This window comes from Stegodyphus dumicola, chromosome X1 (genome assembly GCF_044657685.1).
Source record: "Stegodyphus dumicola isolate Sdum_Otavi_A_Nest chromosome X1, ASM4465768v1".
In the NCBI taxonomy this organism is placed as follows: domain Eukaryota; kingdom Metazoa; phylum Arthropoda; class Arachnida; order Araneae; family Eresidae; genus Stegodyphus; species Stegodyphus dumicola.
In genome coordinates, this window is record NC_140780.1 from 55,187,469 (window position 1) to 55,200,282 (window position 12,814).

The window sequence follows — 12,814 nt, forward strand, 5'->3', positions numbered from 1 at the left end:
CTCTTCATGAATCCACCTCATTGCACGGTTGTTGTCAAAGAGGTGTTGGGGAGTGATTATAATGAATGCAGGGATTGGCCAGAAGGGTCCCCAAATATAAATCCCATTGAACATGTATAGCACTTTCTAGGGAGATGCGTGGCAGCATGTAACTTATTGTCAGTAACGATTCTAGAGCTGCGACTGGCACTACAAGAGGAATGGGCAGCAGTGACTCAACTCATTGACAACCTCATACTCAGCCTGGACAGACGATGTAAAACCTGCACAGCAGTCAGGGGAGATCATACCCTTACTGAAGGCTGGATGCTTCTTATCAGACACCTTGTCAATCACCTGTGGATATTTCGGCTTTCTGTTGCATTGTGCTCTATGCTACTTTTTCAATAAAGTTCCTTTTTATCTTCTTAAATATGTTACCAATTTTTTTATGTCTTGGGGATCTTTGGTATAGTTTGCGTTAATTTGGAAAACTTTCGCGCAACGTTATATTGAAAAAGCCATCTTATCCTTAATTTTTGTGCACCATTGTTGGTTTATCATCTAACTCACTCATTACTTTAGTCTTAAAACAGCTGGGATAACAAGCCTTAATTCAAAATTACCAATTGTGCTTTTGTTGTCAAACAAAATATTATTGTTCACGTCATTCTCTTTTGCCCTTCGTTTAATTGTTTTCGCATATATTTCTTCAGAATTCAGTGCGTCTTTTAAGTACTTGTAAGTTTTTTCAAACTTTGGATTTTTAACTGTGAGTGCTTCCCTTAAGTGAAATAGGACTGAAATTAACATATGACAACTGATTTTATTCCTTCCTTTATCAATCATGATTTTTGACAATGAATCTGCTACTTGATTTTCCTTCTCTGGGCGATTTTTAGATTTTAAGTTATATTTATGAAGTTCTAAAAGTCAACTTAATTATGCATGGTGAATCTTTGCCATGCAGTATCGAATAAATGCTGCATGATCCGTAAAAACCGTGACTGGCTTTTCCTCAAAATACACCATTAATTATTCATTGAAATTGCATCACTCTAGTGTATTGCCTTCTATGACAGAGTAATTTTTTCCATGAGGCTCGTTTTCCACTTAAAGTGAGCTATTGCATGACAATGCTGCATTAAAGTAGCTCTTTTTGAATAATCTGAAGCATGAGTGTAAATCTGCAGTGGCCTAGGCAACACACGCATTCGTAAAATGTACTCGAAAAATATGTGCAATTTACAAATGCCCCTTTGTGTAAAAAATGTAAAACTTGAACATAAAAATATAAAATGTGTCTGGAAAAAATTTTACATATTTATGTATATTTTAAAATTACAATATACATAAAACTTATGCACATTTATGTGAATTATCACTCTTTATTTGTAGCTTTTGCGTATATTATGCTTAAATTTCAATATTTTATTCGGAAAATGCACGTATATGTGCTTTGCATACACATAAATCGTATTTGTTGCATAGGCATAAATCTTCCCAATTCTTTACTTTGTATATTTTTAATGAAATTTTACATAAACCTGCATAGTTTTTTACTTATCTACTAACATGTTCCTATCCACATTTTTTTCAAATCTATGTTTATTTTCACAGCTATGCGTACATATATTTAGTACCATATTTTTTCTATAAATTTTACATTATGAATATAACTTTAATATTACAGATATAAAAGTTCTGTTTTAAATGTATATTTTCATAGACTGGCACTTTTTGTTAATACTATATCAACAAAACACACTATGTATCGGACATAGTTATACTTCTACAGTATTTAAAAACACTGTCGACTGATTTTTTCTGTGCATGTTTTGAAATTTTCCAGCTCCCCCCCCCACACACACATACACTCTACAACTGATATTTAATGCATGTCCATAAATTATACTTGTAGTTTTCTTCATACATAATCTGTCTATGCATCTATCTCAGGTATAACATTTCCACTTAATGGCCATTTTATTTGAATAAATTTATTGTTTAGTTAATTAATGTTTCACAATGCCTGTATTTTTCAGATATAGTGAAACCTGCCAGAAATGTACAAAAATTTTATTTTTTCCCAGCCATTTTAAAAGTGCATTTGTTGAGCTAATGCCTTAATGCTCTAAGTATTTTGCCCACTGGAAAAATAATGTATTCTAATTGATATAATGTATCTAGCAGGATTTAATACTTTGTTTGATGTGTCTCATGTAAATTGAACAGAAAATATAAATCAATAATAGCAATGGATACATAAATAAGAACTAGGTGTGTGCTTGAAAAAACTCTTAATTTTATTATTCAGAGGAAAGCCAGTGCAATTTAAATGTCATTCAACAAGAACTGAAATGTATCTTGGACATGGTACTTCATCATTTTGAACTTGGAGAATAAATTCTCTTTTTAGCCCATTATCAATCAACCCAAAAAAAGAAAAAAAAAAAAAAAAAAAATGGTGAAGCAAGGTGAAAACTTATTTGTAAAATTTACTATGCATTTACATTTCTGTTCAATTAAATTTTGGTCATTTTAGGTAACTTAATGTAAAACATTATTATAAATAGACTTTCTAATATCCAATGCATGGATAGGTTTAGTTTTGAAAAATTAAAAAAAAGTAAATACGAAAAGAAGCAGTGATTTTATGTTTTCTTTATCCTTTATAAATCAGCAGTTCATTTATAAAGCACATCTTCGATAGCATAAAAAATAATTTCAATGATACAGAATAGCATTTAGTAAAAATTTATCTGTATGATTATTTCCGTGGTATTAAGATTTTCAGCAGATATGGATCATAATTAAAGACTGATTGTTCAATATGTTAAATATATTTCTTTCTTGAGTTCATAGCAGCCTTTTCCCATGCCTGAAATCTCTAATAAGGCACTAGAATTATTAGAGTACTCTAATAAGGCACTAGAATGACCACCGAGATTTCCCACACTGTTAATGTTAGAGTTAGACAAATGTGCATTTCCGGTACTGGTAAAAATGGAAGATAATGGATTCCATGTTGATGCACAATCCTTAAAAAACAGATCAGGGGTAGCAACAGGAGGGAGGCAAATACTAAGTCTTTAAAACACAAGGTTATTTTAATGGTTGGTTAAATGGTACAAATTTAATACAAATGCAATACAGTCAAAAGTCGTTAATCCGGACTCGTCGAGACTTCGGCGATTCCGGATTATAGATCATCAGTTTAAATCTGGTAAGATGGCATGCAGAAATTATACAATTAAAAATATGAAACCGTAATTTATGAAATAAAGAACAATTATGATCTAAAGGGTATCAAAATTTGCAAAAAGAAAAAGCTTAATATTTATTTGTTTACTTTATTAAACATTTCTTTCAATGTAAGTTGTTTAAGTTTTGCTTCGTTTCATGTGATAATACTTTCTCTTTAATTCTATTAAACAGACATAATTTCTTGTTCAGTTACAAAGTTCCGCTGTTCAAGTCCTATAATTGCTGTGTCGAGAATACTGACTAATTTGTCAATCGAAATTTTTTCGTTTTCAATAACCTCTGTCACTTTCTTCGCTATCGGAAGCGAATTATAATGACGAGGAACTTGTTTTAAATCATATCAAAGACGGAGCACATCGAGATGAAATACTACATTTGATAAGGAATTATAAGCCAAATAAAATAAAAACATCTGCTCTGAAGATAAGGATAGTGTTGACAGATCAACTTCCAATTCATTACGCGCACGCCGCCGCGTTCCCCCCGCCGAGCAGCGTGAAATTGATAAACAGATTTCGGATTTCAAAACATACTTTCGCTTTAGATCCTTTACATGTTAACAAATATATATCGGAAATTCTATTTGATATAATCAAGTTTAAACTTACTTTTATAAAATTGCTCTTACAGTCTGCAAAAAATAATAAGCCAGATCCAATTCGAAAATTAAGGAACAACGCAATCAACAACATTAACTGAAATAGATAATTATTTAGCTTATACGTCCATTATACATAAAACGCGCACGCGAAAACGTATTCTGCACTTGCCCACACTCATATGCGCAGTCGTAAAAGGTCTTACGCGCATGCGTAAACGCCTATGCGCATGTGTCAACGCGGAGCATGCGCAGAAAGTTTTCAGTTTTGAGGTCCGGATTATAGATCATTCCGAATTATGGGTGTCCGAATTAACGACTTTTGACTGTATAATAAAACGCTTTGAAGAAGAAAATCGGATCGAAAATAAAATAAGAAGAGGCTGTCCAGCAGAGTTAACTCAATGTGATAAGAGATTTATAGTTAGAAAATTTGTGAAAACTCCATATTGGAGTGCTCTACAGATTTCTAAAGAATTTACTGAAGAATTTTCTCTTTCAGCTTCACCTGAAACTGTTCGACAAGTACTCAGATCAGTTAGATTACATAGGTACTCTGCTGTAAGGCTATTTTATAGTGAAAAAATATGAAACTTAGGCTTTCGTTCACAAAATCAGTGGTAAATAAGCCCAAAGTGTATCGGAACCATGTCTTATTTGTAGATGAAAGCAAATTTAACATTTTTAGTTCTGATGGGCATGTAATTGATTATATAGAGAAGAAAAAATGAGGAATTTAATCCCAATACCTTGGTTGGATCAGTAACACATTGGCATGGAACAGTGGAGCCGTCCTTGTGTGGGGGTGCATATCAGCATTAGGATTAGGTAATTTAGTATTTATTGATGGCATAATGAACCATGCTCTTTATTTAGATATTTTAAAAGATAATATAAAATTGTCTGCCGAAAATTTGGATATTGAAAACAACTTAATTTTTATATTAGGATAACGATTCTCGGCACACGGCCCTCAATCTTCACCTTATTAGTCTCTGAAAAATTCCTTATAAAACTCTGATAATATTAACATAATCCTAAGAGCGATGATAGCTCTTTTTTTACTATTTATTTACGAGAAAATTTTTTATTGCTTCTCATATGTTTTAATCTCTCCCTACTTTGTTTTAAATCCTAAGTATTTTAATTCTTTACATGTAGACTTACATTTGTCGATATTAACCTTCAGTTCCTTGTCCTTTAATGATGAAAACCTTTTGCTGACATTCTCTGTATGTTTCCCTAACAACTCCCACGACACAGCTCTAGGTAGATTTCATCGAAGTAGATGAAATATGTTTTGCCCAACAGCAGCCGCTGGATGATATCTGTGGCACGGTGAAATTTCACCAAGCTAACACATAAATGGCAACCATAAAAATGAATAAGTTCTGGCCTAAGATTTTGATTAAATCCTCTGACCTTAATGATGACCTAAAAAAAAAAAGTTAATCGAAAGCCATCATATACAGTACAAAGTCTGTAATTTGGATGTCCATAATCTGGAATTATCTATAATCCGGACCTCAAAGCTACAAACTTTATGCGCATGCGTGTTTAATGTATAAGGGACAGTATATGCTAGGCTAAAATTATCTAAGCCATTTCAGTTAATGTTGCAGATTGCGCTGTTTCTTAATCTTCTAATTGGATCCGGCTTATTATTTTTTGCAGACTGTTAGAACAATTTTATAAAAATTAAGCTTGAACTTTTGATTGTGTCAAAAAGAGTTTTCAATTCTGGAATTGCCAAAGGATCTACAAAGCGAAAGCATGTTTCGATGTCCATTAAAGAAAAAGTGGAATTACTGCAAAAAATGTATAAAGGCCTATCCGTCTCAAAATTATGCGAGAAGTATGGCATTAGAAAGCCCACTATATATGACACAAGAAAAAGGAACTTTTTGAATTTTTTGTGGAAGCATCTTAAACAACTTACATTGAAAGAAATGTTTAATAAAGTAAACAAATAAATATTAAGCTTTTTTTTGTAAATTTTGATACCCTTTAGATCATAATTGTTCTTTATTTCATAAATTACGATTTCATGCTTTTAATTGTATAATTTCTGCATGCCATCTTACCAGATTTAAATTGATGATCTATAATCCGGAAAAAAACCCTAATCCGGAATCGCCGAAGTCCCGACGAGTCCGGATTATGGACTTTGTATTGTACCACTTTTTCCTAATAATTCTAAGATCATTCAGACATCATTTTTGACTATAAACATAGACTTTTAGGTATGTGAATTGTTGTTGTCCTTTCAGATTCCACTTTACAGGGCAGAGCTAGTCAATATAAATCAGCTGTATTTTTAAAAGTTCAAGAGTGCTAATTATTATTCAAATATTTATCTGATTTCCAAAAGGTGATCGTTCTACAAGCCATATATAACATCACTGTGGCATACTTGGAAATAAAACAGCGGATGATTTAGTAAGAAAAGGTACCAAAATAACACAGAGTACTTCCGATGAAATATTTAAAACAGCTGGTAAGATCATAGACAACCAGGCTGAAAGTTTCATTTGTAATCTTCAAAATCTCATTAAAAATAAAGATTTTGAAAATTTACCAGATTGATGTCTAGAGAATGCAGTAACAGCTTTCCGAATAACAGTTGAACATGACTGCTTGGTTGCCCATTCGAACAGTGTTGGAATTTTCGATACTATTCTTGAGGGCCTCTTCTGCAGGTCCAGCTTCAAGAATGGTGATCACCTCATCCTTTGTTCTGCTTTAATTATTTAAACATTACTGGGAAGTTGAAGATCACATGAAGCTTTTTTCATAGTAAAGTAAAAGCCCAAGCATCCGGCTTTAAACTAACCAGAAAGTACAAGTAACCAGCATATTTTTTAACTTAAAAAAAAAACTTTTTTTTTTTCTTTAACTTAAAATTTAGAAAATAAGAAATTTGTAACTCCGCTCAAAACAAGAAAAAAAAAAAAAAAAAAAAAAAAACTTGAATAGGATTACTGTTTGAATCAAACAAAAACTGGCTACAAACAGTGCAATTTGGTGCTAGTAATGAATAAGCGTGACGTAATACTCTGTGTTAACCCGATTAATTCTAGATCAGACGGTTGCATTTAAAAAAAAAAAAAAAAAAAAAAAAAAAACGATATAAGTTAACTTTTACTATTTTACAATCACATTTTGAAAAAAATGATTAAAGTTTGCGACTTGTCTTCAACTTAACAGCATGCTTTAGAGTATTTTCAAAAGTATGGGATTCTAGCATTAAAAAAAGTGCGACTTGTGAGGAAATGGATAAACACTGGCTCTGCAACGTGAAAAATTATAACAAGCGGTTTGAGGTTTAATGTGTTATTCTCGTAACATAAATATGTTAATTATCTAACTAAACAAACAGCGATCTGTGCCTTCAGACTTCTGTGTGTATACGAACCAGTTTCCCATAGAAAGGTATCTCTTCCCTTAGGCAGATAGCCCTCGAGTGCTTTGCCATACCTAAATAAATCAAATTTCAAACTTTTGTTGGAATGACTGATGCAAGTTTGGTGATTTGTTCCCCAATTTTCGTGGTCTACAGAGTTTCCTAATCAAATATTATATTTCCCTTTAGCGTTTATGTCCTGAATATCCTTTTTTCATTCGAAATCTCACATAATTTCGATGTAACCATTTCATATTCGAGTTGATAACAAGTGAAATGAATTTTCTTTAAATTTTAGCCTGGAAATTTTTTTCTTCCATTCATTTGGCTTTTCTACCATGAACTGCATTTTTTGTATGGCGAATTATCCACAATCCGGCATTTCCCGGCCGGAATTCTGATTCTGCTGTTTAATTTTATCTGCATGTTTATACGTGTATTTTATTTGTATCTTATCACCTAAGGACAAGTTTCCAAAAGCTTTTGGTACATTGAAAATTAAAAAAAAAAAAAAAAAATGCTGCTACATATGTTACTCTATTTGTTATGTTATTATTTACCTTTGCCGCCCTGAGGCACTACACAAAAGGGAAAGATGCCTTCGTGGAGGGCTTTCCAAGGTAAACTGGCCTCGTATTAACACATTACACTTAGAAAAACTGCAAAAACGCCCATACAGCCAGAACGTTCGTGGGATTCAAACCTCTGACCGAACTACCAGTGTTCAGGGACTTCACTGCTCGGCCGCCAGTGGACCTCTATTCGTTATCGGAAATTAAATGCAAAAAGTTTGACTCCTGTATGACAAAAATTATCTGAGATATTTAATTCCAAAGTATGAGATTTTTCACTTCTATTCAAATTTCATTGAGGGATCAGTTAATATGTAAGTTAGAACAATCCAATGTTCATTTTTCCCCATTAAATGCCATTCAGTGATATTGTTTTGTGATTTTCTAATGTGTTTAATTTATAATTTTCTTGCATTTGGTACACCAAAAGAATTTTCACGCGAGTAATTCATAAGTTTTTAGTCTAAAAATATGTTATTAATATTTTCATGAAATTTTATAATTTTAGTAACAATCTGGCAGTGGTACAAAAAATTCAATAAATTACAAATAGGTTTCATTTTTAATTGATGCAAATTATTTTATTAGTTGGCTGTGTGCTATTATTGAAGTCTGCCAACGCTTTAGAACACGCTTTCTGTAAGATCTCCATTTTGAGAAGACTGATATTGGTCAATACTTTTCACAATAATCTACATAGAAATATTCTTCACGTAATCTGTTGTTATGGGAAACTTTCTTTTTTTTTTTTTTTTTTTCTAAACTGATATTTTATTTTTAATTACATGTACGGGCAAGCATTTCTCTCTTCACTTTTGCAAAGAATATGTATTGGGTTTGGTTTGTTTACGCCTGTTGAATATGATCTCCGAATTAATATTAAATATCTAGGTTAATTTGTGTCTTATGGGAGTCAAACCTTTTGTGTTTTACCTTTTATACTGAGTGTAATGCTTTCCTAAATATAATTATGGGGATCAGAGAAACCTGTAAAAAGTTAGATTTTGTAATTTTTACAAAATTAATATCTTTAAATTTAAAAATACGAAAACATGAACTTTTTTGTCATTTAAAACATTTCTGTAACTGCAAATGTATGTCTGCAACAAACAGTTCTGAAAACAAAGGCAAGTAAATACTTTTGTGGTCATGGTGTAAATTATTTCTGTATGTATTATTTCAAGTGTTATTTGCTGTCTATCAGAAAGATAGTTTTTTAATGTTTTCATTTAAAAGCTATAAATCATTACATATATTGTAAGATCTGATTCGTTTTGCTATCATCCAAGTAATTCGATCTTTATAGTAAGCTTGGCTAATTCTTGCACCGGCATGAAGAATAACAGCACTGGAGAAAGTGTGTAAATAGATTTTTTATTCTCAAACTCTTTAACAAAAGGCATGTCCTTCGTGCTCACAATAACACCGACTACTCGCGGTGAGAACTTAAGGATAATTTTACAATAAATTGAGAAAGGTAAATAGTATTGCTAGACTACACAATTTACTTGAAGCTAACAGGTTGACTCGGCAACCTACATTGGCGATAGACTTAATAAACGGCTAGAGTGCATAGCTGCAACTAAGATTAATAGCTGGAGGACAAAATAGCAAATGTGCACTACACTAGCGAAATCACGCTCTGTCGAACGTTGTCGTTTCCATCTGTTTAAATACTCTCTTCACTTAATTTACATCTAGGCGAGGATGCAAGGGGAAATAAGAAGTTCAGAAACCAAAATTAAAATAGTTGGTTGCTCAAACTAAGGGAAACCATACAGTATTATATTTCTGCATATATAGAGAGCTATGACTATAAAATATAAGAGAGATGAATATATATTTGATGAATATCGAAGTGCAGAAATATAGTTTACTTTGTTTCTATAAAGGCCTCAAATGAAAAAAATATCCACACACTGCTCAACCTTTACTTCAAAACAATATTAATAGACATTTGTGTGTCTTGTGTTCTCATAAGTTCATCAGTGCTTATTCGTGTTCATCTTGCTGACTAATAGTGAAAATGTCTACAATTCCTTTATTTTAAAGGCGAGCAAGCTATTATTTAATGGCACAAAACTAAAAAATTAAGTGTATAAAGACGTCTTGTTTTTATCTGTGAAAATAAATATTTTTGATTTTATGAACAAAATACAGTACAAAGTCCGTAATCCGGACTTGTCGAGACTTCGGTTTTCGTATTTTTAAATTTAAAGATATTAATTTTGTAAAAATTACGAAATCTAACTTTTTACATGTTTCTCTGATCCCCATAAGTATGACTTCGGCGATTCCGGATTAAGGGTTTTTCCGGATTATAGATCATCAATTTAAATCTGGTAAGATGGCATGCAGAAATTATACAATTAAAAATATGAAACCGTAATTTATAAAATAAAGAGCAATTATGATCTAAAGGAAATCAAAATTTACAAATAAAAGCCTAATATTTATTTGTTTATTTTATTAAACATCACTTTCAATGCAAGTTGTTTAAGTTACTTCGTTTTTGCGCTAAATGCGCATGCGTAAATGCATTACGCACATGCATAAAGCGTACAAAAAAAAGTTTGTGGCTTTGAGGTCCGGATTATAGATCATTCCGGATAATGGACATCAGGGTTACAGACTTTGTATCCTTATTTTACGAAAGTTAAGTCCCATATAATTTTGTAGTATTTTATGTATGTTTTGTAGGATTATTTTGTAGGATTTTTTACTACAAAACTATATATATATATACACAGAAAAAGAGACATTGTTGGCAATTAAAATTACTACACCAAGAAGGAAAGCAATCGATATTTATTGTACTTATAAGTATAATGGGAGGAAGACATTATTGAATTTTCAGATGGCGTAGTATTCGGTGCACAGAGCTGTCACCTTTGGCAGCAACAACGGCTGTAATCTGGCTGAATATCGAATCGAACTGAAGTTGGATTACATATACTGGTGCTTCATTCCATGTGGCTTCAGTTCTATGTCAGAGTTCATCAATCATAGTGGCTGCGAAGTGGTGGTGTTCCGTTCTCATGGCAATCCATGATCAGGTGTTCTGACTGGGTGAGAGATCTGGAGAACATGCTTGTCAGTTGAACACTCTGTAACGAGGAAGGTCAGGATAGCACAGGCAGCATGCAATCGTGCATTATCTTGTTGAAACACGGCTTCAGGCTGGCTTCAAAGATAGAGCACAGCTATGAAGCTATGAGCCTTAACATGTAAGAAATGTAACGGCGGCTGTCTGCATTATTGGCTATGTGAAAAATAGGTAACCGGGGGGTACGTAACTATTTGCACGCCAGCGACGTCAACCTTATCCTCTGTCTGTTCCTGCCAGTATTAAACCAACTGTGCAATCATCCTGTCAATACTGAATTTAGATGGCATAGCTTTGTGCGTGTACCCTAGAATTCTAATCATTTGTATTTCCCAGCATGTATTAGCTTTGATGCAAATTTGACTTCTATTGCAGAGTTCATCATGGTGTAGCAGTTTTAATGGTCAGCAGTGTATGTATATTTTTTAATATGAGGGCTAATAAATGAAAACTTGCTACACAAAATATATTTTCACCAACTACGAACAGCTGTGCTATAACAAAGATGTAGATCCAAAATCCGCTGAATGTAAAAATCCAAACACTACAGCCAAGCAACCTTGTGAAATACGAATATTTTTTATTGCCATCTTATGTTTCACACATTAAAGGCCAGTATTCTTTACAGACTTTACTTTCACTCATGAAGCTGTGTATGTTATGTTTCGTTGTCTATTTATTAATTAAGCTAAATTAAAGGAAGAAGTTAAATTCAGTTTTATTTATGAAACTAAATTCATATAGCACTAAGAATTTGTGAATATTGTTACTGCTCAGTTTTGTTTCATTGTTTAAATCTGCTTCGTTTACCCTCTTCTACCATTTGTTAATTTTTCAGCTACTGTTAATTTTATGTTTAAGAATTAATTGGATTAAGCTTTATATTTATAGGTGGCAAAGTTAAATATTAAAAATGCATATTGAGCTGGAATTGTTCCTCATTTTAACTCTTTGCACTCATATTACAGAATATTGCATTCATTCAATAATTTGGCATTTGTGAGACTAATTTTTTTTTTTTTTTTTTCATTTTTGAGTTTATGAGTACGTTTTTAAGGGTCTGTTTTCATGACAGTTGATTTCAGGAAAATATATGAAATTTACCACCAGCTTGTGTGGAAAATATTTTCCACTTTAGTGCAAATTGTACATGATTCCAGAAAATGATGCAGTCATTTAATTTTTAATTGCAAAAGAGGATTAATGTGGGCTTTTCTGTATCAGTATGTGCAGCACAGAATTTATTCAGAATCATTTATTGATAAATTCAAGCCAATAAAAGATACTAAATTTTGATGGAATTGCTTTTTGAATAAGCGGATTTTCTGCATCTTACTTGTTGAATTACTTCTGCGTCTGTGATTTGTTTTAACTACAGGTTCAGTGCTTATTTAACTTCTAGCAGTTTTTTTTTTTTTTTTTTTTTTTTTTTTTTTGAGTTTATCAGCTGCAATTAATAAACATACTGTCTTGATAAATGAAATCTTACTGGTATAATTGACTTCTGATAAATTGCTTGATAAGTAAGAAAGAGTAAAAGAATAGGAAAAAATAGAACTCCTTCATTATTTGTGTTTCATATGCTTTTCATATCATGTAGCATGTTGCAAAGCCAACTGATGCAGACCAAATGTTAATTAAGTTGCAATCTATCCGCCATTTATTCTGTGAAAAGGAAGGAGTATGGTAAACTGGGAGTGGAGTATTGTATCCATATAACAGTCTATGACTTAAAAATCAATGCATATTAAGGGTCTGAAAGCATTGACAGTTTAGTGAATCAAATATTATGCAAATGTGCTGGCTTGTAAAACTAATGCTGTACAGGAATATCAATACTATGAAACTTACAAGGCAGCACATTCATCAATATATTGTTGGTAAACATT

General features: G+C 32.2%; 1 protein-coding gene across 4 annotated transcripts in view; it reads left to right on the forward strand.

The window, feature by feature from the left end:
* in (inturned planar cell polarity protein) overlaps positions 1–12,814 on the forward strand; it is a 165,225-nt gene that overhangs the window by 15,346 nt on the left and 137,065 nt on the right. The gene's annotated exons all lie outside the window — the stretch shown is intronic.